We start from the raw sequence: 26,064 nt of genomic DNA on the forward strand, positions 1-26,064 counted from the left end.
ACAATGGGGAGGATTTCATTATTCTCCTCCAGAGTCTATTTAAAAAAAAAAATGAAATAAAAAAATAGCGAAGTAGCAGGGCTTAACGGGAGGCGGGGCTTAACGCGGCACAGAGGCGGGGCTTATTCCTACCCAAAGCCCCATGGTAACTGCTGCACAGGACGAAGGAAGAAGCTCCTGCTTCCCCAACAGCCAACTGCATCCACTCCCCCTTCCAGCCATAATGGAAAGAGGTGTGTGACTGTGACTGCCTGCCTGTGTGTGACTGACTGCCTGTGTGTGTGTGTGACTGACTGCCTGCCTGTGACTGCCTGCCTGCCTGTGTGTGACTTTGACTGCCTGCCTGTGTGTGACTGACTGCCTGCCTGCCTGCCTGTGTGTGACTGACTGCCTGCCTGCCTGTGTGTGACTGACTGCCTGCCTGCGTGTGTGACTGACTGACTGCCTGCCTGTGTGTGACTGACTGACTGCCTGCCTGCCTGTGTGTGACTGCCTGCCTGCCTGTGTGTGACTGCCTGCCTGTAGCGGAGAGCTTGTCTCCCACAGCCTATTTCCGTTGGTATCCTAGAATAGCTCAGGAACAAGTAGTAAATCCAATAGAGTAGCAGGCACACTCAGCAATATAATCCAGTAATATCCCATCACCTTTCCCAATAACTGGACGACACACAGTATCAGGAGCAGAACTGATCTTTAATCACACAACCCCTGCTTTTATGCAATCCTCCCATGCGAGGGAGACATCCACCATAATTACTACAATAACCAATCGGGTACAAGGTACAACCCACACATCTCCTCCCCTCAGATAAATATTTAGCATAATTAAAAAGGTACACAATTTCCCCCAAGTTTTAGATGTACCCCAAATACATAAGGTACACCCCTAATTATTCACAGGCTCCAGTATTTATGTGGTTCCCCATGCAAGGGGTTTCCTTAATCACTTTACAGGGGTTATACAGTAGGGGACTGAACATACAGGACATTTTTCCCACCATACACTGCTGTACGAGAGGGAAACTCCCACAAGAATATCTTGTTAAGTGAATTATTTCTACGTACAGCAAAACCGGGCCTTTTACTTAAAAATATGTAACCGGCACATTATTTGTGGACCGAATGACATATAGGTAGATAGCTGGGATCTGAGCGCATACTTCGGGAGATTACCGCTCAGATCCCAGCACAACTAACCGAACGGCGCACAAAATACATTTTAATATGAATTCTCCAGAAAAGACACGAACGCATAGTTTGAGAGAAAGTACCGTAAGACCGGTTGTAACGGATCAACTGGCACCCCGACTGGGTACCTCCGTTGAAAGATGCTCCTAGCGCTTCCAGAGGACTCCAGTCACTCCACCAGACACCATAAGCACCGCAGGCTGCAGCTATCTCCCTTCAGAACGAAGCAGGAACAAGCTCTTACAAGAGCTCAGTGATTATAGCAAGGGAATATGCCTAGCATAGCAATCCCTTGTAGCAGATTCCCCCAATAAGAGACAGGACTCAAGTTGAGGGTAAAAATAGAACTCTCTGGCTGCTAGCTTGCAGCCCTTTTTATTAGGTGCTCCCATGAAGGGGAGGGACACACACAGTAACGTACATTAACCAATCACACAATAGTTACATCCCACACATAGCCCTCCCCTCTACCTGTAAACTAATTATCTGTACACACAGGAAAATACAATTATCCTAGGTAGGGAAAATACAGTTTTTACACAACATTCATAACTCCCAAAATATACATCACATTCGCATAAAAATACATATACACAATCAATCCATTCGGGGGAACAACATACTCAAAAATCATACGAATTGGACCAGGGGTTCAAAAGTTAGTACAAATGTGCATTTGACCTTCTGTAAGCATGGTTTTTAGAAGCTCAAACTAGTTCCCCAGAATCCTCTATCCTGGAGACAATGGAGAAGCTGATTTAATTATATCCAGGGACAAACACAGCCTCCATTAAGCACATGTTACCAGCAACCACCAAAAGACATAAAAATACATAACTCCTGTTATACTAAACAGAACCCCCACATTCAACCCATCCCCAGATGGCTTGGATCTGAGCGCTCAACATATCCAAACAGCGTTTAGATGCCACAAACACAGTTCAAACGCCATGGGGTTTAAGTTTCGTATGGGCTGATGAGAGGGCCCATAATCCTGGGGCAGCCCAATAACCCACAGTATGCCCAAATACCGTGCATAAAGGGCCAAATCGCCCAGGGACCGTAGTCACAGGGTAAGAGGCGGGCAAGCAGCCCCCTCCAAACCACAGTGGCGAAGTGGCTTTCGCTACATATCTTCCCATTCGGGGGTAGACTAACCAGGTACCTGACCTTCTGCCGGTCAGTACCTAGATTAGTTGGGCAGCCCACCCATGAAACAAAATTAGCAGAGTAGCCCACCCACAAAACAAATTTAGCAGTGTAGCCCCCCCACAATAAAGAATTCACAGAATGGCCCACCCACGGTACATAGTTCACAGAGGGTCTAACCCACAAAACAAATTTAGCAGTGTAGCCCCCCCACAATAAAGAATTCACAGAATAGCCCCCCAACAATAAGTCATACTGGCCTGTAGGTCCCAAGTTGTGGGGTGAAACTGTGGCACCCTCGGCCTTGCTGGGCAAATGGCTGTGAGTACTTGGGGGCCAGATGCCCGATGTGCTCTGCTCCGGGGTCAGAGCTGGGGTAGTCTCAGGGTAAGGAAAAAAGGAAGGACAGAGGCCAGCGGCGCTCTGCCCAGTTGCCAGCTCTTCCGCTGAGGCAGCCTGTAGAAAGTCAGGCTCAGGGGAAGGAAACAAGGGAGGCCAGAGGCCAGCGGCGCTCTGCCCAGTTGCCAGCTCTTCTGCTGGGGGGTCAGGGAACAAAGGAGTTGACTGGGGAGGAGAAATATCACTTACCTCCCCCTGGTACTCCGGCTGCTGCTGGGGGGGGAGGTCGATGCTCTCCACTTTCTGTAACTCCAGCTCTAGTTGGGGATCTGGGCCGGTTGCCCAGCATCCCTGTAGGGCCGGTGGAGAGATCTCGGTCCCATCTCCACCTGCCTGCAGGGGGTCCTCCCAGGACCAGTCTATGAGGTCCTCTACCTCGGGTACCTCTGGTTGCTGTTGGGGAGGGAGACCGGTTGTCTCTTCCTCCAATAACACATTCTGCCGCTGGGGAGTGAGACCGACTGTCTCCCCTCCCTGTAAAACATACTGCCGCTGGGGATCTGGGCCGGGTGCCCAGCATCCCTGTAGGGCCGGTAGAGAGACCTCGGTCCCATCTCCACCGGCCACCTCGGTTTCTTCCTCGTCCCACTCTACCTGTGGCTGGAGTTTCTCCCAACGTGCCCACTGGCCTTCCCTCAACGCCCTGTGTTGTAGGTTCCAGGTCACCATGTCCCACACAAACCGCACGTATTTCTCCTCTGGATTGGGTCCGTAAAACTTCAGGCGCAACCCTACCATCATGCCAAACTCTAGTACGGAGTAGCTATACGCCATGCTTGCTGTAGCCACTGCTGGTTCCATTATGTTGCTGAAGATAGGGACGCTGCACAACTCCACACGTTACCGGTGTCTCTGAGCTGCTTCTCCTCGCACTAGGACGCCATCCCACCGCTGCCACCAATGTAACGGATCAACTGGCACCCCGACTGGGTACCTCCGTTGAAAGATGCTCCTAGCGCTTCCAGAGGACTCCAGTCACTCCACCAGACACCATAAGCACCGCAGGCTGCAGCTATCTCCCTTCAGAACGAAGCAGGAACAAGCTCTTACAAGAGCTCAGTGATTATAGCAAGGGAATATGCCTAGCATAGCATAGCATATATCCCTTGTAGCAGATTCCCCCAATAAGAGACAGGACTCAAGTTGAGGGTAAAAATAGAACTCTCTGGCTGCTAGCTTGCAGCCCTTTTTATTAGGTGCTCCCATGAAGGGGAGGGACACACACAGTAACGTACATTAACCAATCACACAATAGTTACATCCCACACATAGCCCTCCCCTCTACCTGTAAACTAATTATCTGTACACACAGGAAAATACAATTATCCTAGGTAGGGAAAATACAGTTTTTACACAACATTCATAACTCCCAAAATATACATCACATTCGCATAAAAATACATATACAGAATCAATCCATTCGGGGGAACAACATACTCAAAAATCATACGAATTGGACCAGGGTGTGGCGAAACCAACCTCGCCACTGGGCCCTGGAGAAGCCTGTTTGCTAGCCTCCTACCTGCTGACTATGGCCCCTGGGTTATTTGGGGCATATTGTACTTTATATTGCTGCAACTGGCCCTTTTAAAATCATCGATGGACATATTGGGACTTTTTGGGATTGTGGTGAAACCGACCTCGCCACGTGTCCTTGGAGGGGGCCGATTGCCCGCCTCTTGCCTTTGGACTATGGACCAGACTTTATGGGAATGTGATACCCCAGATAGCTATACCATGGAGCCTATTCATAATGAAAGACTATGGGAAAGACTTTAGCTCCATGGCAATTGTACTGTGTGAGTAGGATCTGCGCGCTTTTCAGTAGTTTTGTGCGCGCAGATCCCAGCTATCTGGGGATAGGTGAAATGTCTGTGTGTTATGTGTAAAAGGTGAATTTCTGTATTTTAAAGTGTTTTACTGTCTTTGTGTCCCCATGTGCTTAATGGAGTCTGTCTTTGTGCTGGGAGATAATTGGATTACTTCTCCAGCACAGAGAAGGCCCTGGAAAGCTAGGGGTTTTAAAAGATACTTTTAGTAACTTTTGAACCCCTGGTCTGATCCATGCCATTTTTTAATATGTTGTTCCCCTGAATGGATTGATTGTGGATATGTATTTTTATGTGAATGTGATGTATGGTTTTAAAGTTATGAAAGTTGTGTAAAAGTATATTTTAAACTGTATGCATAATGGGATTATGTGTCACACTAAGGGGAGGGGATGTGTGGGAGGTAACATCTATGTCATTGGTTCTTTTATGCCTCCCCCTGGGTGTGGCCTGTATGTGTGAGTTGGAAATAAAAGCCAGGCTGGATGAGCCAGTCCAGAGTTCCTGTTTTACCCTCAAAGTGATGTGTCGTCTCATTATTGGGGGAAGGATTTATTGCATGCTGTTCCAGTTGACTGCTAGGAGTACAAGCCTATTCGTATGGTTCCTATTCAATGGTCTACAGCATTCATATGCTTGGGAGAATTTAAAGGTTTCTCGGATTCGGTGATTGTGGTGTCTGCCAGAGTGCTTGGAGTCCTCAGGAAACGCTAGGAGCATCCATTAACGGAGGTACCAAGTCGGGGTGCCAGGCGATACGTTACACCGGTGTTCCTAAATGGTCTGGAAGTCCAGCGGTGTTCGTGCCGTCGAGTACCCGATTTTAGTTCCAGGCACTCGACGACCAAACACCGCTGGGCTAAAAGTGAATCCAAGATGGCCGCCGCCGCGTGGTCAGTATCCGATTGGCGGCCACCCCGCGAATCAATTAACTGGGGAACGATACAATTTTGCAATCTGTTAATGGGAGCCACACAACCTCCTGTGTGTGGTCTCCCATTCGGTACTTTGTTCATTTCACGAACAGTGTTAAAAGTCACTGTTCGTGAAACTACCATATGAATGCTAGCAGCTTTCGCGCCACTAGCATACAAATGCCCTCTATCACCTTTTTAAGCGAACACATGAAACATAGATTAAACAGCCTTTCTAGGACAACCATTAGATATAAAGGAATAGTCTGAAGTGGCTAGGTTCTACACAGAGCTTCGCGCGTGTTCTACACAGAGCGGGGCGCGCGCGTCTGTATTCTACACAGAGCGGGGCGCGCGCGTCTGTATTCTACACAGAGCGGGGCGCGCGCGTCTGTATTCTACACAGAGCGGGGCGCGCGCGTCTGTATTCTACACAGAGCGGGGCGCGCGCGTCTGTATTCTACACAGAGCGGGGCGCGCGCGTCTGTATTCTACACAGAGCGGGGCGCGCGCGTCTGTATTCTACACAGAGCGGGGCGCGCGCGTCTGTATTCTACACAGAGCGGGGCGCGCGCGTCTGTATTCTACACAGAGCGGGGCGCGCGCGTCTGTATTCTACACAGAGCGGGGCGCGCGCGTCTGTATTCTACACAGAGCGGGGCGCGCGCGTCTGTATTCTACACAGAGCGGGGCGCGCGCGTCTGTATTCTACACAGAGCGGGGCGCGCGCGTCTGTATTCTACACAGAGCGGGGCGCGCGCGTCTGTATTCTACACAGAGCGGGGCGCGCGTCTGTATTCTACACAGAGCGGCGCGCGCGTCTGTATTCTACACAGAGCGGCGCGCGTGTCTTATCTAGGGTCCCCACCCACCGCTCAGGGGTGGGGGCCGGACAGTAGGTGTCCCCCCAACCATTCCTCTCTAGGGCCCCCACCCACCGCTCAGGGGGGGGGGGGGGAGGGGAGGACAGTAGGTCCCCCCCCTTTCTTTATTTAGGGCCTGTAACGTACCGTTTCAGCATAAAAGGGAATAAAATCCGTTTAGGCGATAATCCCCTTTTTACAGAAAGGCACAGCTACTGCAGAACATCAAAACTCACGAATTGGATATAGGCGAATGCATCAAACTCCCGAACTGTATACCAGGGAATAAGATAGCACTCCAAGCTGGAACCTCACGAATAGCTGCTAGCAGACGAATAGGAAAAGCAGACATCAGCTTACACTCCTAGCAATCAATCTCCAACAGCATACAGTGAATCCCCCCCAAGAACGAGACAAGGCTCCGTGTTGAGGGTCAAGCAGTGGTCTGTTTATTGAGGGCTACCTGCCCCTGTATTTATGCAGGTCTCCCACCTGGTGGACACTCCCCTAGGGGACCAGATGGAAGACTGAAACAGCAGACAGACATGTATCATTTTCGTACACACAGCCACAATACTGTCCCATAATGCATCTTGGTTTCCTCCTCTCTGTCCTGGAGATAATTAGAGAAGTAATTCAATTATCTCCCAGGACAAAGGCCAGACTCCAATATGCACATGGTGACACAGAAACAGACTATCACTTTAAAATACATAAAGACACATTTTATACATAAAACATAGACATGTAACATATCCCCAGATAGCTCAGGTCTGGGTGCACATTATTAGGTGAATGGCACTCAGACCACACGAATACAGTTTAAGTATTTAATTATACGAACAGGCTCCATGGCATTGCTATCTGGGTTAAAACATTCACATAAAACATAAAATACCAGATTTCCCTGCATTCACCAAATCCATACGAATTAGAACCAGGGGCTGGAGGTTCAGCGGTGCCTGCACGTAAAAGTGTCCGATTTTGGTGCATGAAAGCCGGGCAGAAAAGCGCTGGCTGCCCGGGGAGCTCCAGAACACCGCCACCTAGCGGCCACCCAGTTAACAAGCAATTAAGCTGCGGTTAACCGCAGCTTCAGGGAGGTAAATAGGAGGCACACTCCAGCTTCTGGGTGGCCAACTAACAGCGCCGGCCGGCTTCCCACGGCTCTGGGGACAGGCTGTTTGTTCGGTAGATAGTATCTACCGAACGGCTGTGCAGAAAGGGAGAAATAAATCCTTCTGCACAGTAAAATTAACCCTTTAGCTGCCGGTCCATAATCCAAAGGCAGAGGGCGGGCAACCAGGCTCCTCCAATACAATGTGGCGAGATTGGTTTCGTCACAGGGCCCCCACCCACCGCTCAGGGGTGGGGGAGGACAGTAGGTCCCCCCCCTTATTGTTATTTAGGGGGCCCCCACCAGCCGCGCAAGGGGGGGGGGCGGTTATTAGGTTTTTGTTTTACAGTGAGCAGCCACTCATTACTTACTAGACATGCCCCTACTCGTGGTATAGCGAGTAGGGGCATATTATTTACCGAGTAGGGGCATATTATTTACTAATACTAAGTAATCTTTACTTAGTATCAGTAAATTTGGCTGAAAGACCAATTTAGGTCTTTCAGCCTTTTAGTAGATAGCTCCCTGATACCGTGGGAATTAGGGAGTTACTTACAAAGCGGCTGCAGCCGCGGCAATGAATAGGATCGGAGTTTCATTCATTAGAATGAAATTCCGATACGAACAAAGTGCCGAATTGCATCCTAACACTGTAACGGATCACCTGGCACCCCGACTGAGTACCTCCGTTAATGGATGCTCCTAGTGCTTCCTGAGGACTCCAAGCACTCTGGCAGACACCACAATCACCGAATCCGAGAAACCTTTAAATTCTCCCAAGCATATGAATGCTGTAGACCATTGAATAGGAACCATACGAATAGGCTTGTACTCCTAGCAGTCAACTGGAACAGCATTCAATAAATCCTTCCCCCAATAATGAGACGACACATCACTTTGAGGGTTAAACAGGAACTCTGGGCTGGCTCATCCAGCCTGGCTTTTATTTACAACTCACACATACAGGCCACACCCAGGGGGAGGCATAAAATAACCAATGACATAGATGTTACCTCCCACACCTCCCCTCCCCTTAGTGTGACACATAATCCCATTATGCATACAGTGTAAAATATACTTTTACACAACTTTCATAACTTTAAAACCATACATCACATTCACATAAATACATATCCACAATCAATCCATTCAGGGGAACAACATATTAAAAAATGGCATGAATCCGACCAGGGGTTCAAAAGTTACTAAAAGTATCTTTTGTTCCTTTCTGGCTGGCAGAAAAACATCCCCACAATGCACCCTGGTTTCCTCCCTTCTGCCCTGGAGTTAATTGGAGAAGTAATCCAATTACCCAGGACTAAAGGCAGACTCCATTAACCACATGGTTGCAAAACAACATAAAACACTTTAAAATACATAAAGTCACATTTACACATAACACACAGACATTTCACCTATCCCCAGATAGCTGGGATCTGCACGCACAAAACTACCGAATAGCGCGCCGATCCTACTCACACAGTACAATTGCCATGGAGCTAAAGTCTTTCCCATAGTCTTTCATTATATGAATAGGCTCCATGGTATGGCTATCTGGGGTATCACATTCCCATAAAGTCTGGTCCATAGTCCAAAGGCAAGAGGCGGGCAATCAGCCCCCTCCAAGGACACGTGGCGAGGTCGGTTTCGCCACAAACACCAATGGAGAAACTGTGCTCATTCTGTTAGGATGCAATTCGGCAGTTTAGTCTAAAATGACAGGAAGCATCGCGGGAACACAGAGGAAAGGTAAGGATTATGGGAAAATTGCTCTGACCATGAAGCACACTTTGCTCCTCCGCTGGTCAGAGCTGGTCAAGCGGAGGAATCCTCCATAAGGCAAAGAGTCCCTACTTTGTCTTATGATTTTAAAGAAAACTAAAGAAGACAGGAAGAAACTGAGAACAGATCCTGAGAGAGGGGGAGAAGAGGAAGAGATTGAGGAAAGGTAAGTTCGGCATGACAGTGCCGCTTTAAGGGAAACAAAGTTCTTCTAACCCCTGAAGCAATGAGTAAAGCCTTTAAATAATTTAATGAAACCCTTATTTACTGCTACGAAGAAGTAAGTAGAAGTATAGATCAGGGTGTTGCAGTGGATGTGATCTACTTGGATTTTGCATTTGATACAGTTCCTCACAATAGGTTACTCTTCAAACCAAAAGAAATTGGTCTAGATGAATATTCTTGTTCTCGGGTAGAACATTGGCTTAAGGATAGAGTACAACGAGTTGTCATTAATGGTAAATATTTGGCTGGTCAAAAGTGGTAAGTGGTGTCCCACAGGGTTCTGTTTTGGGACCACTTCTATTTAACATATTTATAAATGATTTTAAAATAGGCATTGAAAGCCATGTATCAGTGTTTGCAGATGACACAAAACTTTGTAAAGTAATAAAATGTGAGCAGGATATTGCTTTGCTGCAGAGGGATTTGGATAGATTGGGGGACTGGGCACTAAAATGGCAGATTAAATTTAACGCAGAGAAATGCAAAGTTATGCACTTCGGGGTCAAGAATGCACAAGCAATTTACACCCTAAATGGTAGTAAATTAGGGATAACCACACACGAGAAGGATTTGGGAATTGTTATAGACAGCAAATTAGGTCGCAATATGCAATGTCAATCTGCAGTTGCTAAGGCCAGTAAGGTTTTGTCATGTATAAATAGGGGCATAAATTCTCGGGATGAAAATATAATTTTGCCTCTTTATAAATCGCTGGTAAGACCACACCTTGAATATGCTGTGCAATTTTGGGCGCGTGTTCTAAAGAAAGATATCATGGCACTAGAAAAAGTGCAGAGACGAGCTACAAAATTGATAAAAGGAATGGAGCATTTTAGTTATGAAGAAAGGTTAAACAAATTAAATCAGTTTAGTTTGGAAAAACGGCACCTGAGAGAGGATATGATAACATTATACAAATATATTCGGGGCCAGTACAAACCATTATCTGGAAATCTATTCATAAACAGGGCTATACATGGGACACGAGATCACACATTTAGGCTGGAAGAAAGGAGATTTCATCTAAGGCAAAGAAAAGGTTTTTTTACAGTAAGAGCAATAAGGATATGGGATTCATTGCCGGAAGAGGTGGTTTTGTCAGAGTCTATACAGATGTTTAAGTTGAGATTGGATAAATACTTACAAAAACATAACATACAGGGATATAATTTCTAATTAGTGGGGTAATGCTGCTTGATCCAAGGAGACATCTGACTGCTATTTTGGGGTCAAGAAGGAATTTCTTCCTAGTTTGTTGCAAAATTGGAAGCGCTTCAGACTGGGTTTTTGCCTTCTTTTGGGTATAAAGCAAGGCCACTTTGTTTGTCAAACCTAATGTAATGTCACACTACAATTAAATACAAAACTCCCTCAATAGACAGACGTTTTATGCACATTGCTGGAAAATGAATTAGATAATACAACAGGCATGTGTTATTACTGCCCTCCCACAAGTCATTAAACACAATGAACCTCCCATTCGATATGCACGGCACATGTTCGGTCTCTACATCCGACAGGCAGACATGTGGAACCTCACACAATGTTCCTAATATTCTGAGGCAGACATGTGGAACCTCACACAATGTTCCTAATATTCTGAGGCAGACATGTGGAACCTCACACAATGTTCCTAATATTCTGAGGCGGACATGTGGAACCTCACACAATGTTACCAATATTCTGAGGCAGACATGTGGAACCTCACACAATGTTACTAATATTCTGAGGCAGACATGTGGAACCTCACACAATGTTACTAATATTCTGAGGCAGACATGTGGAACCTCACACAATGTTCCTAATATTCTGAGGCAGACATGTGGAACCTCACACAATGTTACCAATATTCTGAGGCAGACATGTGGAGCCTCACACAATGTTACTAATATTCTGAGGCAGACATGTGGAACCTCACACAATGTTCCTAATATTCTGAGGCAGACGTGTGGAACCTCACACAATGTTACCAATATTCTGAGGCAGACATGTGGAACCTCACACAATGTTCCTAATATTCTGAGGCAGACATGTGGAACCTCACACAATGTTCCTAATATTCTGAGGCAGACATGTGGAACCTCACACAATGTTACCAATATTCTGAGGCAGACATGTGGAACCTCACACAATGTTACCAATATTCTGAGGCAGACATGTGGAGCCTCACACAATGTTACTAAAATTCTGAGGCAGACATGTGGAACCTCACACAATGTTCCTAATATTCTGAGGCAGACGTGTGGAACCTCACACAATGTTACCAATATTCTGAGGCAGACATGTGGAACCTCACACAATGTTACCAATATTCTGAGGCAGACATGTGGAACCTCACACAATGTTACCAATATTCTGAGGCAGACATGTGGAACCTCACACAATGTTCCTAATATTCTGAGGCAGACGTGTGGAACCTCACACAATGTTACCAATATTCTGAGGCAGACATGTGGAACCTCACACAATGTTACCAATATTCTGAGGCAGACATGTGGAACCTCACACAATGTTACCAATATTCTGAGGCAGACATGTGGAACCTCACACAATGTTCCTAATATTCTGAGGCAGACGTGTGGAACCTCACACAATGTTCCTAATATTCTGAGGCAGACGTGTGGAACCTCACACAATGTTACCAATATTCTGAGGCAGACATGTGGAACCTCACACAATGTTCCTAATATTCTGAGGCAGACATGTGGAACCTCACACAATGTTACTAATATTCTGAGGCAGACATGTGGAACCTCACACAATGTTACCAATATTCCGAGGCAGACATGTGGAGCCTCACACAATGTTACCAATATTCTGAGGCAGACATGTGGAACCTCACACAATGTTACCAATATTCTGAGGCAGACATGTGGAACCTCACACAATGTTACCAATATTCTGAGGCAGACATGTGGAACCTCACACAATGTTCCTAATATTCTGAGGCAGACATGTGGAACCTCACACAATGTTACCAATATTCTGAGGCAGACATGTGGAACCTCACACAATGTTACTAATATTCTGAGGCAGACATGTGGAACCTCACACAATGTTACCAATATTCTGAGGCAGACATGTGGAACCTCACACAATGTTACCAATATTCTGAGGCAGACATGTGGAGCCTCACACAATGTTACTAATATTCTGAGGCAGACATGTGGAACCTCACACAATGTTCCTAATATTCTGAGGCAGACGTGTGGAACCTCACACAATGTTACCAATATTCTGAGGCAGACATGTGGAACCTCACACAATGTTCCTAATATTCTGAGGCAGACATGTGGAACCTCACACAATGTTACTAATATTCTGAGGCAGACATGTGGAACCTCACACAATGTTACCAATATTCTGAGGCAGACATGTGGAACCTCACACAATGTTACTAATATTCTGAGGCAGACGTGTGGAACCTCACACAATGTTCCTAATATTCTGAGGCAGACGTGTGGAACCTCACACAATGTTCCCAATATTCTGAGGCAGACGTGTGGAACCTCACACAATGTTACCAATATTCTGAGGCAGACATGTGGAACCTCACACAATGTTCCTAATATTCTGAGGCAGACATGTGGAACCTCACACAATGTTCCTAATATTCTGAGGCAGACATGTGGAACCTCACACAATGTTACCAATATTCTGAGGCAGACATGTGGAACCTCACACAATGTTACCAATATTCTGAGGCAGACATGTGGAACCTCACACAATGTTCCTAATATTCTGAGGCGGACATGTGGAACCTCACACAATGTTCCCAATATTCTGAGGCAGACATGTGGAACCTCACACAATGTTCCCAATATTCTGAGGCAGACATGTGGAACCTCACACAATGTTCCTAATATTCTGAGGCGGACATGTGGAACCTCACACAATGTTCCCAATATTCTGAGGCGGACATGTGGAACCTCACACAATGTTCCTAATATTCTGAGGCAGACATGTGGAACCTCACACAATGTTCCTAATATTCTGAGGCAGACATGTGGAACCTCACACAATGTTACCAATATTCTGAGGCAGACATGTGGAACCTCACACAATGTTACTAATATTCTGAGGCAGACATGTGGAACCTCACACAATGTTACCAATATTCTGAGGCAGACATGTGGAACCTCACACAATGTTACCAATATTCTGAGGCAGACATGTGGAACCTCACACAATGTTCCTAATATTCTGAGGCGGACATGTGGAACCTCACACAATGTTCCCAATATTCTGAGGCAGACATGTGGAACCTCACACAATGTTCCTAATATTCTGAGGCGGACATGTGGAACCTCACACAATGTTCCCAATATTCTGAGGCAGACATGTGGAACCTCACACAATGTTCCTAATATTCTGAGGCAGACATGTGGAACCTCACACAATGTTCCTAATATTCTGAGGCAGACATGTGGAACCTCACACAATGTTCCTAATATTCTGAGGCAGACATGTGGAACCTCACACAATGTTCCTAATATTCTGAGGCAGACATGTGGAACCTCACACAATGTTCCTAATATTCTGAGGCAGACGTGTGGAACCTCACACAATGTTACCAATATTCTGAGGCAGACATGTGGAACCTCACACAATGTTACCAATATTCTGAGGCAGACATGTGGAACCTCACACAATGTTACCAATATTCTGAGGCAGACATGTGGAACCTCACACAATGTTCCTAATATTCTGAGGCAAACATGTGGAACCTCACACAATGTTACTAATATTCTGAGGCGGACATGTGGAACCTCACACAATGTTACCAATATTCTGAGGCAGACATGTGGAACCTCACACAATGTTCCTAATATTCTGAGGCAGACGTGTGGAACCTCACACAATGTTACCAATATTCTGAGGCAGACATGTGGAGCCTCACACAATGTTACTAATATTCTGAGGCGGACATGTGGAACCTCACACAATGTTACCAATATTCTGAGGCGGACATGTGGAACCTCACACAATGTTACCAATATTCTGAGGCAGACATGTGGAACCTCACACAATGTTACCAATATTCTGAGGCAGACATGTGGAACCTCACACAATGTTACCAATATTCTGAGGCAGACATGTGGAACCTCACACAATGTTACCAATATTCTGAGGCAGACATGTGGAACCTCACACAATGTTACCAATATTCTGAGGCAGACATGTGGAACCTCACACAATGTTACCAATATTTTGAGGCAGACATGTGGAACCTCACACAATGTTCCTAATATTCTGAGCCAGATGTGTGGAACCTCACACAATGTTACTAATATTCTGAGGCGGACATGTGGAACCTCACACAATGTTACCAATATTCTGAGGCAGACGTGTGGAACCTCACACAATGTTACTAATATTCTGAGGCAGACATGTGGAACCTCACACAATGTTACCAATATTCTGAGGCAGACATGTGGAACCTCACACAATGTTACCAATATTCTGAGGCAGACATGTGGAACCTCACACAATGTTACTAATATTCTGAGGCGGACATGTGGAACCTCACACAATGTTACCAATATTCTGAGGCAGACATGTGGAACCTCACACAATGTTACCAATATTCTGAGGCAGACATGTGGAACCTCACACAATGTTACCAATATTCTGAGGCAGACATGTGGAACCTCACACAATGTTACCAATATTCTGAGGCAGACATGTGGAACCTCACACAATGTTCCTAATATTCTGAGGCGGACATGTGGAACCTCACACAATGTTCCTAATATTCTGAGGCAGACATGTGGAACCTCACACAATGTTCCTAATATTCTGAGGCAAACATGTGGAACCTCACACAATGTTACCAATATTCTGAGGCAGACATGTGGAACCTCACACAATGTTCCTAATATTCTGAGGCAGACATGTGGAACCTCACACAATGTTACTAATATTCTGAGGCAGACATGTGGAACCTCACACAATGTTACTAATATTCTGAGGCAGACATGTGGAACCTCACACAATGTTCCTAATATTCTGAGGCAGACATGTGGAACCTCACACAATGTTACCAATATTCTGAGGCAGACATGTGGAACCTCACACAATGTTACCAATATTCTGAGGCAGACATGTGGAACCTCACACAATGTTACCAATATTCTGAGGCAGACATGTGGAACCTCACACAATGTTACTAATATTCTGAGGCAGAATGTTCTATGGGCACTGGGATTTTTGGAAAAGCCATTCCAGGGCAGAGTTTTGTAAATCGAGCCGTCACTATGTAATTTAAATTAATGTCCCTGTTACAAGGACTCTATATATTGTTGCAACCTAACCTCTTTCGTTTAAAAAAACCCTATTCTATCGGCATTCTGACCATACGAACACATTGCACGAACTATTATAAAGACTGATTCGTCAGTACGAACGATGGACCCCCAGCCTTTGGCGTGTGCCACCACTTAACCTCATCACCTCTAGAAGTACCGAATGACCGACCACCCTACGAACGGAGTGTGCCGCTCATTAACCGCCCAAGGCTCTGCGGTCTGCGGTTAACCACTAACTAATTGACGGTCCCCAGGGACCCCCGTTCGTATACAATTCCCTGAAGGGAAACTGCCGAAAGCCTCACGAATGGGGGACCACCTACGTTCTGGCGTGTGGCCTCAATTAGAACGTTGCTTTTGCGGTTAACCGCAGGTTAAGTACCCCCTTCCGGGCGGTCTCTGTTAATTTCCCGAACGGTCGGGACAACCAGACCGATAGGGGGGATTTGTGTAACCATGTATCCGACCTCCGCTCCATAAGTATTGAGTCGAGGTCCCGCTGTCCATTGACCAACCTAAAAACATGGCCGCCATCAGGGGTTCACGACCAAAGTGCCGAACAAGACTTTCTATGGCAGAAACCTCCCGTTCTGTTCGTGGGATCTGGGCGCAATTCGTATATTTGATGTGCCCAGATCTGAGCTACCGAATGAATAGTGGAATGAACTATATTGTCTATAAAATGCCAAAGTTATATATTTTTATGCTGTTTTCTAGGACACAATAAAGCGTGGTCTTTTAGGCGCTTGGAGATAATTAGATTGTATAACCGTTGGCCTCAATATCTCCAAGCTGGGCGGGTACTAGTTTGAATGATACATCGTATTGTGATTGGTTGAATCTTTGCACTTTACCTGAATCCCATCAGGTCCATAGGGGGCTGTCCCTGTACCTGGGGACTTGCATAAATTGCCATGCTTGCGTGTCATTAAAGCCAGTTCGTTTTACCCTCAACTCGCAGCCTCGACTCGTGTTGTAGGGATCCGGGAATCCTAACTCTACTATAGCTAGTGGGATATTCTACATTTACAGGTTTTCTACCGATTGAAGCACCATTCGACTCTCCGACTTCGAGAACCAGGACATCCAAGCGATCCAACCTCCTGCTAGACCGGAGGCAATCGTAACAGTCCCTGATGCAGGTTTTTCATCTTTAGAAGTTTGATTCAGAATCTTTTTACAGAACCCCCAGTCTGTTACTATGGTGAATAGCATATGTTCTCCCTTAATGAACATGGTTTGTCAGAGAAGGGCCATTCCTGCACTAAATACATGATATTAGACAATGGAGTAAAATGCCGGCCGGCCAGCCCAGAACTAGTCACACACACTCTCCTTGCAGCCATGGGAGAACATGTGGTCCCTGTGAAGTCTGATTGGGGAGGTGGCTTCTGTAGAGGATTGCCAGTCCTAGCAAATCTCTATAGGCTTGCGCTACCCATCACGCTCAGCCAACCAAAGAAGTGATCTGTGACTGAGCACTGTGGAAAGTGGAGTCGACGGCACCTGGAGAGTTTCCTGTTCTGCTCACCGCTGCAGAGCTGTTCCACTGGCACGGTTCTGGTTGGTACCACAGACACTGGATTCTCCTGGCCGGACTCTCTGCACAGCCTTCAACCATGCTGGCTCGCACCAAAGCAACTCTGGATACGGCGCGCTTGAGTCACGTGACGAGGCAGAAGCCCCTCCCACTCTTTCAGCTCTCTTTAAAAGAGTCTCTTTGCCGAAATAGCATAGGCCCATTTTCGGCAAAAAAAATTTGCGGCCAAATTTTCTGTGCATCCTACAGGGAACATAAAAAAAATTTAAAGCAGGGAAAGCCCCAGGCCCTAATGGGTACTCGGCACTTTTCTATAGAAATGTTTGAATCTCTAATCTCTCCGATACTTGGTAGGTTGTTTAATAGGAAAAATTTGGATTCACAGTTTCCATCAGAAATGCTTCAGACACTTATAACACCTATTTTAAAACCAGAAAAGGATGCATGTTTTATGAGTAACTACTGTCCTATATCCCTTATAAACACTGATATCAAGTTGTACTGAAATATATTAGTGGAGAGAGTAAAAAAAAAGTGCTACCAAATCTGTTACACTATGACCAAACAGGATTTGTCGCTAATCAATCTGGTATAATGTTCGTAAAACCATGAACCTGATAAAAGAAATATATACTCTCTCTCTATATAATAATAATAATAGTTAATATCTCTGTTACAAGAACCCTCTAAACTGTTATAGAGTAACCCCTTTTGTTAAAACCCATACTATGTTGGGTATTCAGACCATACGAACTCACTCCACGAACCGTTATAAATGCACATTCGTATATACGAACGATGGGCCACCCAGCCCTTGGCGTGTGCCACCACTTAACCCCGGTCACCTCTGAAGGTACCGAATAACTGACCACACTACGAGCAGAGTGTGCCTCTCATTAATCACCCAAGGAGCTGCGGTCTGCGGTTAACCACCAACTAATTGATGGTCACAGGGCATCCACGTTCGTGTACATTTCCCCGAAGGGAAAACTACCGAAAGACTCACAAACGAGGACCACCTACATTCTGGCGTGTGGCCTCAATTAGAATGCTAATCTTGCGGTTAACCGCAGGTTAAGTACCCCCTTCTGGGCAGTCTCCGTTCGTCTCCCGAACGGCCGGGACAACCATACTAAGAGCGGGGATTCGTGTAAATATGTAGCCGACACCCGCTCCATGAGGTTTAGGTCGAGGTCCCGCTGTACATTGAACAGCCTTAAACCATGGCCGCCATTAGGGGTTTGCGACACAAGTACCGAATAAGACTTTATATGGCAGAAACTCGCTGTTCTGTTCGTGGGATCTGGGCGCAATTCGTATACTTGATGCACCCAGATCTGAGCTACCGAATGAATAGTCGAATGAACTATATTCCCATTAAAATGTTATGTATTTTTTATGCTGTTTTCTTGGACACAATAAAGCGTGGTCTTTTGGGTGCTTGGAGATAATTAGATTGTATAACCGTTGGACTCATTATCTCCAAGCTGGGGGGTACTAGTTTGAATGATACATTGTATTGTGATTGGTTGAATCTTTGCACTGTACCTGTATCCCATCAGGTCCAGAGGGGGCTGTCGCTGGGGACTTGCATAAATTGCCATGCCTGTGTGCCATTAAAGCCAGTTCGTTTTACCCTCAACTCACAGCCTCGATTCGTGTTGTAGGGAACCGGCAATCCTAGCTTTACTATAGCTAGTGGGATATTCTACACTTACAGATTTCTACCGATTGAAGCACCGTTCGACTCTCTGACTTTGGGAACCAGGACATCCAAGCGATCCAACCTCCTGCTAGACCGGAGGCAATCGTAACAATCTCTATATAATAATAATAATAATAATAAGAATCTTTATATACTATTAAAAGGACCACTATAGGCACCCAGACCACTTCAGCTTAATGAAGTGGTCTGGGTGCCAGGTCCAGCTAGGTTTAACCCTTTTTTCTATAAACATGGCAGTTTCTGAGAAACTGCTATGTTTATAATAGGGTTAATCCAGCCTCTAGTGGCTGCCTGACAGCCGCTAGAGGCGCTTCACAGCGAGAAGACGCCAGCGTCCATAGGAAAGCATTGAGAATGCTTTCCTATGGACTGGCTGAATGCGCGCGCCTCAGGGCACTATAGTGGTCCTTTAACCCCTTTTATTTCAGAAGTTTGGTCCTTAACGGGTTAATATTACTAATTAATTATTATGTTATTTATATAGCGCCATCAAATCCCGCAGCGCTTTACAATGGGTGGACGAACAGACATGTAGTTGTAACCGGACAAGTTGGACACACAGGAACAGAGGGGTTGAGGGCCCTGCTCAATGAGCTTACATGCTGGGAGTGGGGTATAGTGACACAAAAAGGTAAGGATAGTAATCTCTCTATATAATTAATAATAATAATAATCTCATATATATATATATATATATATATATATATATATATATATATATATATACACACACACACACACACACACACACATAGTTTGTATATTTATATATATATATATATATAAAATATATCTCTATATATAATTAACAATGATAATAAATAATCTCTATATAATTATTATTATTATTATGATATTTATAGAGCGCCGTCAAATTCCGCAGCGCTTTACATGGGTGGACGAACAGACATGTAGTTGTAACCAGACAAGTTGGACACACAGGAACAGAGGGGTTGAGGGCCCTGCTCAATGAGCTTACATGCTAGAGGGAGTGGGGTAAAGTGACACAAAAGGTAAGGATAGTATTAGACTAGTATTAGACTAGTGACAGTTGCAGAAGAGGAATCAGTTGGGAGCTATTACCAGTTTAATTGATACGCTTTTATGAAGAAGTGGGTTTTTAACGATTTTTTGAAGGAGTGGAGACTGGGTGAGCATCTAACGGAGGAGGGAAGCGAGTTCCACAGGAACGGTGCAGCCCTCGAGAAATCTTCAAGGTGAGCATCTGAGGTGGGAGTACAGACAGAAGATAGACGCAAGTCTTCAGCAGATCGTAAGGGCCTAGATGGGACATACTTGTGTATAAGGGAGGATAGATAGGTGGGAGCAGCATTATGTAGAGATTTGAAAGCAAGAACCAGAATTTTAAATTGAGCTTTATATTTTATAGGAAGCCAATGTAGGGACTGACAGAAGGGTGAGGCATGGGAGGTGCGGGCGGACAGGAAGATGAGCCTCGCCGCCACATTCATTATGGACTGTAATGGCGCAAGTTGGGAGCACGTAAGACCACTGAGAAGCGGATTACAGTAGTCAAGGCGAGAACATAGAAACACAGAATGTGACGCCAGATAAGAACCATTCGGCCCATCTAGTCTGCCCAATTTTCTAAATACTTTCATTAGTCTCTGGCCTTATCTTATAGCTAGGATAGCCTTATGCCTATCCCACGCATGCTTAAACTCCTTTACTGTGTTAACATCTACCACTTCAGCTGGAAGGCTATTCCATGCATCCACTACCCTCTCAGTAAAGTAATACGTCCTGATATTATTTTTAAACCTTTGTCCCTCTAATTTAAGACTATATCCTCTTGTTGTGGTAGTTTTTCTTCTTTTAAATATAGTCTCCTCCTTTACTGAGGACAGTGGAATGGACCAACACCTTAGGTCGCATCTGGCGTTAAGTAGGGGCGGATGCGCGCAATGTTTTTGAGATGGAAATGACAGGATTTGGCGATAGATTGAACATGAGGCTTGAAGGAGAGGTCGGAGTCAAAGAGAACACCTAGGCAGCGAGCCTGCGTGGTGGAGCTGATGGTAGCGCCGTTGACTTGGAGGGAGACAGACACAGGAGTAACAACACTTGAGGGAGGAAATGTCAGGGTACCTGAAGTCTGTACCTCGGAGGAGGTTAGACTTTCTAACGGCCGTCCTCTCAGGGGGACTGATTCACCCAATCCTCACAGCTCTCATAACCGTTTACACGCCGGCCGCGATAGCCCCGCTTCCTTTTATGACGCGGCGCTCAGGAGCCGACGTCATGACGGCAATCACGTCCCGACCTGTCAATCTAGTTCCGAACAACGAATCAGGGCTCGGCAGGGGCAGAGTCATCAATCAAAGAACCAAGGTATAAAATAGGGATGTGTGTAATGGTTCATTGCCCTGTCGTGGTTCTAGCTTGTCTGGTCACTCAGTGCTCTTATTACTATTGTCTCTTTGGTTCTGACTCGGCTTGTACTTTCGTTCCTGCTTATCTCTCGTGTCCTTTGACCTCGGCTCGTCTCTCGCTTACCTGTTCTCTCGTTCCCTCGACCTCGGCTTGTCTCTGACCATTCTTTGCTTTCTCCTTACGTTAGTCCGGCCATTCTAAGGTCCGGTATACGTACCTAGCTCCTGTTTGTATTCTGCGTGTTGGATCCCTGTCCCGATCCTGACAGGAAAGATCCGAATTTCAGTTTTGGTCAAGTTTAGTTTAAGGAAGTGGGCATCCATCCAGTTAGAAACAGCACAGAGGCAGTCAAAGACACTAGTCAAGAGGGACGGGGAGAGATCAGGAGAGGACAGGTAGATTCGCGTGTCATCTGCATAGAAATTATATTGGAAGCCAAAGGAGCTAATGAGTTTACCAAGGGAGGCAGTATAGATGGAGAACAGTAGGGGACCAAGGACTGAACCTTGGGGGACACCAACAGAGAGGAGTTGGGGAGAAGAAGCAGAGCCAGAGAAAGAAACACTAAAAGAGCGCTGGGAGAGAGCAATATCTTGTAGACCGATATTGCTAAGGATGAGAAGAAGCAGTTGATGATCAACAGTGTCAAAAGCCGCAGACAGGTCAAGGAGAATTAGGATAGAGTAGTGACCACGAGATTTTGCAGCGAGTAGATCATTGGATACTTTGGTCAGTGCCGTTTCCAAAGAGTGCTTAGCGCGGAAACCAGACTGAAGCGGGTCTAGCAGAGAGTTGGACTCGAGGAAGTCTGTCAATCTCGCATACACAATTCTTTCATGGATCTTGGATGCAAAAGGCAGTAGCGAGATAGGACGATAGTTGGATGGGGAGTTAGGGTCAAGATTGGGCTTCTTTAGAATTAGGGTTACAGTTGCATGTTTGAAGGGCGATGGAAATATACCAGAGGAGAGAAAGAGAGATTGAGAATGTAGCGGCACCCCGGTGTAGTAGGGGTTTACGCCGCTGAGAAGGTGTCCTTTCCCCCCAAGTACGAAGTCAGCTAAAGCATAACAGGTTCCCCATAATTACGACATCCAAGTAATGGTCATCCCCTCCAAACACGAGACGAGACTCTGTGTTGAGGGTCAAAGTAGGAATAATGTTTATTCTGCAACTCGGGCTTTTATGCCGTACAACAACTCCTCCCCGTATCCGGAGGAGATAATACATTTACAGTGGGAGTCACTCCCACTGTACCGAGCAGAATATTATACAAAAATTACAGGTTTAATAATACACACAATATATAACGAAAATACAATGTGCTACGTGTATTAGGGAACGGAGATCTAGGGGAACAATATACGTGAAAATCCCCTAGATCGGTTGGGCCGTTCGCTAGATACACGTTCGCACCATTTACTCAGGAACCATATAACATAAACAAAAACTCTCTCTTGGATCCGGTGTCTCTATTTCGGTACTTTGGATCTGTCGACCAGTATGGGCGTACGTTACCGGTAAGGTTGAAATTCGTCGTGTGGAAAGTTCGTGATTGTTCGGTCATTAGTCCATGCGGTCAAAATGGCCGCGACCCATTGTTCTTTCCACGTGGCGGCGTGTACCGTACGGATCCACAAGTACCCGAAATCCACAATAATCCAAATACAACGACAATTCTCCGAGATGGTATCTGTCACTCCCAAAAGGGGTCTGTCACAGAGAATTTTAGTGAGAGGTGGAGAAAGAGAAGAAGACAGAGTACGGATGAGATGTGAGGGAATTGGATCTAGGGAGCAGGTGGTGGGGCGGGAGGACTGGAGCAGAGCAGAAACCTCTTCCAATGTAGCGGGTGCGAATGAACATAGAACAGCAGAGGGAGTGAAGTTAAGGGAAGTATTGTAAGGGGAAGAAGAAAGATGAGAGATCTCTTCCCTGATTGTAGAGATTTTGTCATTGAAGTTAGTTGCAAAGTCTGAGGCGGTCAAGTTAGTAGGTGGAGGAGGAACAATAGGACGAAGAAGAGAGTTAAATGTGTGAAATAGTCATTTGGGTTCGCGGGAGAGTGTGGTTATGAGGGTATTGAAGTAATTAACTAACATAACATAACAAATTTATAATTGAGAAAGTCAGATGCACAGACTTTCTCCAACAGCGTTCAGCAGTTCTGGAGCATTTTTGGAGGTATCGAGTGAGCTTGGTGTGCCAGGGTTGTTGTTGGGGGTGCCTGCGGCGTTTAAATGTACAAGGTGCCATGATGCCTAGTTGAGAGGAGAGGGTTGAATTGTAGAAGGAGGTTGCAGAACTAGGACAGGTGAGGTTTGAGATAGGTAAAAGGAGAGTTTGGAGATTAGTGGAGAAATGCTCTAGGTCAAGACATTGGAGGTTTCTGTGAGAGTGATGTTCAGACGGTGGTGTCAATTGGGTCTTAGGTATGCCAATGTCAAAAGTCAGCAGATGGTGGTCAGATAGAGGAAAAGGAATATTGGAGAGACTACATCCCCCATAATGCTCTTACACCTGTAATGCTGGCAAAGCATCATGGGAGGTGTAGTCCAAAACATCTGGAGTGCCGAAGGTTGCCTATGCCTGGATTAGAGGCAGTACAGAGGTTAGTGAAGGCAAGATCAAGAGTGTTTCCTGCTGTATGGGTTGCTAAATTGGACCATTGCGTAAGGCCAAAGGAGGAGGTTACTGAGAGCAGACGAGAGGCATCAGTGCAATTGGGGTTATTGATTGGGATATTGAAATCCCATAGTATAAGGGAAGGAGTGCTAGATGAGAGGAAGTGGGGAAGCCAGGAAGAAAAGTGCTCAATGAATAGCCTAGGATAACCGGGGGGGGCGGTAGATGATACCAATTCTTAAAGGAGTGGGTTTAAATAGGCGGACAGTGTGAACTTCAAAAGAAGAAAAGGATAGGGCAGGGGGAGTTATAATTGGTTGAAAGGTACATTGAGGGGAGAGAAGGATGAATACACCACCTCCTTTACAGTTGAGTCTGGGAGTGTGAGAGAATTGTAGCCCACCAAAACATAAAGAGGCAGGAGTAGCGCTATTAGAGGGGCACAGCCAGGTCTCTGTAAGTGCAAGCAGTGTGAGATGAATAATGAATTCTCTCTATCTATATAATAAACTAATAATAATCTGTCTATATAACAACAATAAATATATAATAATAATATATAATATATATTAATATATAAGAATAATAATATAAAATATAATATATAATAATAATAATTAATAATATATAATAATAATAATATATAATGATAATATATAATAATTATTATTAATAATATATAATGATATTAATAATATATAATGATATTATTAATTATAATATATAATGATATTATTAATAATAATTATTATATATTATTATATATTAATAATATAATAATTAATAATAATATATAATAATATATTATAATAATTAATAATAATGAATAATAATATTTAATAATATATAATAATATTTAATAATGATATATAATAATAATATATAATAATAATTAATAATGATAAATAATAATAATTAATAATGATATATAATAATAATTAATAATATATAATAATTAATAATAATGATATATAATAATTAATAATAATGATATATAATAATAATTAATAATAATGATATATAATAATAATTAATAATAATATATAATAATAATTAATAATGATAAATAATAATAATGAATAATAATATATAATAATAATTAATAATGATAAATAATAATAATGAATAATATATAATAATAATTAATACTGATAAATAATAATAATATATAATGATAAATAATAATAATTAATAATGATATATAATAATATATAATAATAATTAATAATGATATATAATAATATATAATAATAATTAATAATAATGATATATAATAATAATTAATAATGATAAATAATAATAATTAATAATGATATATAATAATAATTAATAATAATGATATATAATAATATATAATAATAATTAATAATAATGATATATAATAATAATTAATAATGATAAATAATAATAATTAATAATGATATATAATAATAATTAATAATAATGATATATAATAATAATTAATAATAATATATAATAATATATAATAATAATTAATAATAATGATATATAATAATAATTAATAATGATAAATAATAATAATTAATAATGATATATAATAATAATATATAATGATAAATAATAATAATTAATAATGATATATAATAATAATTAATAATGATATATAATAATAATATATAATAATAATTAATAATAATGATATATAATAATAATTAATAATAATATATAATAATAATTAATAATGATATATAATAATATATAATAATAATTAATAATGATATATAATAATATATAATAATAATTAATAATAATGATATATAATAATATATAATAATAATTAATAATAATGATATATAATAATAATTAATAATTAATAATAATGATATATAATAATAATTAATAATTAATAATAATGATATATAATAATAATTAATAATGATAAATAATAATAATTAATAATGATATATAATAATAATATATAATGATAAATAATAATAATTAATAATGATATATAATAATAATATATAATGATAAATAATAATAA

General features: G+C 43.3%; 1 protein-coding gene across 1 annotated transcript in view; it reads right to left on the reverse strand.

Moving 5' to 3' along the window:
* Nucleotides 1-26,064, reverse strand: part of SLC52A2 (solute carrier family 52 member 2) — a 142,943-nt gene that overhangs the window by 116,461 nt on the left and 418 nt on the right. The gene's annotated exons all lie outside the window — the stretch shown is intronic.

Source organism: Pelobates fuscus, chromosome 4 (assembly GCF_036172605.1).
Source record: "Pelobates fuscus isolate aPelFus1 chromosome 4, aPelFus1.pri, whole genome shotgun sequence".
NCBI lineage: Eukaryota > Metazoa > Chordata > Amphibia > Anura > Pelobatidae > Pelobates > Pelobates fuscus.